The 1624-nt window shown below is 35.8% G+C and overlaps 1 long non-coding RNA gene across 1 annotated transcript; it reads left to right on the top strand.

Annotated features, from left to right (window-relative positions):
• The first annotated feature begins 237 nt into the window (after positions 1 to 237).
• On the top strand, positions 238 to 847 carry LOC113327575. Its single transcript, XR_003349043.1, has 3 exons — positions 238 to 339; positions 500 to 554; positions 634 to 847. It is a non-coding gene; the product is annotated as an uncharacterized LOC113327575 (long non-coding RNA).
• The last annotated feature ends 777 nt before the right edge of the window (positions 848 to 1624 follow it).

The following is a 1624-nucleotide window of genomic DNA, read 5'->3' as shown; positions in this document are numbered from 1 at the left end:
ACTTATTCAGAGTAGCCAGAATCCAGAACAACAGACAGATGCCGTCTTGGTAAAAGTTGCACATTCTCTGCAATCCAATGTAACGCATTGGGTATTTTTATTTGATGTGTTCATGATATGCAGTCTTCTTGAGAGGATACATACATTAGTACATAATTTACTAATGACGTACTACATAGATTAACTGCGTTGTTTTGATGATCTTTTAATCAGAATCAAAGCGATCTTAACCTTTGTAATAGAAGTTCCTTGGGCCAGCTGAAACGATGGGAGAGAAAAAAACAGGAACAACTTATTCAGGGTAGCGGGCATCCAGAACAACAAACAGATGCATACTCGGTAGAAGTTGCACATTCTCTGCATTGGTTATTTTTATAAGGATGTGTTCATGAATATGCAGTCTTCTTGCCAGGCTACATAGTTAACAAAAGAAATCATATATACAACAATACTAATTAACTTTAAATTAACGACATTATTTTCTTGGTGTTTTACTCAGACAAGTAGGTCCGCAGAATAAATCTCTGCGTAAGAGAGATTTATCGATCAAAGAGGTATACAACATGTCAAGTTTCAAGACTAGACAAAATTAAATTGTTGGCCATCTGACAAAATTAATTGTATATGTTATAGGCTACCCATACCAAACGGAGGCGCACATGCAACACAAACAACGTCCACAATATTGATGACTCAGATAGTCCGGTAAATACCTAAACATATTATTCATAGGCCCAGGCAGCTGGGAGCATCTAATTGATTGTATATCAATGTACAAGTTGGTTCATGCATTCTGGTGCAGGGGAGTTCAAACATTCCGAGCTACGACGCATCCATGGGGCCCATAGAATCAACTTATATCAAAATGTAACATCTCTTTTGCATAATTGTTCATCTTTATATTTCTTATGTTTATCTGAAAAAAAATGAAAAATCTGTGAGCTTCGAACTCATGCAGATTCATGTTGTTCAGCCAATATTGGTAAAATAATGTCCAAATGACACAGGGTTCGTAACAACTATGTGTCCCCATTACAGTGGTCTTGGTATCCACATACGGCATAAGTTTACTAATGACTGAGGATGTAACAGTTAAAGCATCCTTTTTACCAATATGGAACATATGATAGAGTCCTAGTAAATTAGAATTAAGTGTAAGCAAATTGCATACCTCAGGATTGCCTATGCGATCGGCAGGAACTAGACTGGCAACGTGGAAAACTCCATTAAGATATCAAGCAACTCTTCCTTGAAGAGTTGAATATTCTCAGCTGTTTTCTTCAGTTTTCTCAAATGACTGTTGTTTTCATCACCTGATAAAAGGTTTAACGGAGCATAAACATAGATTACTGAAATGGGAAAGATTCTCAGTTGAAATTTAGTAAAACGTGCAAACAAGTTGAGGACTATTGCACATATAGCAAACATGTTTTGATTTTGCAATCACTCTACTTTAAGCAACTGATAATGCTAAGATATACACTTCATTATTAATTACCACTAACTATGTTTAAATTTATTGGGTGTACATGTCAATTGCTAATGAAGATTTTACATCAGATGGTTCCGATGAATTCTGTGGTTTTTCAGATGACGAGGAAGATGGTATAGACAGAATTGAAAA

Source organism: Papaver somniferum, unplaced genomic scaffold (assembly GCF_003573695.1).
Source record: "Papaver somniferum cultivar HN1 unplaced genomic scaffold, ASM357369v1 unplaced-scaffold_104, whole genome shotgun sequence".
Lineage (NCBI taxonomy): Eukaryota > Viridiplantae > Streptophyta > Magnoliopsida > Ranunculales > Papaveraceae > Papaver > Papaver somniferum.
Note: the sequence above shows the minus strand (reverse complement) of the source record. Positions and strands in the feature narration are given on the sequence as shown.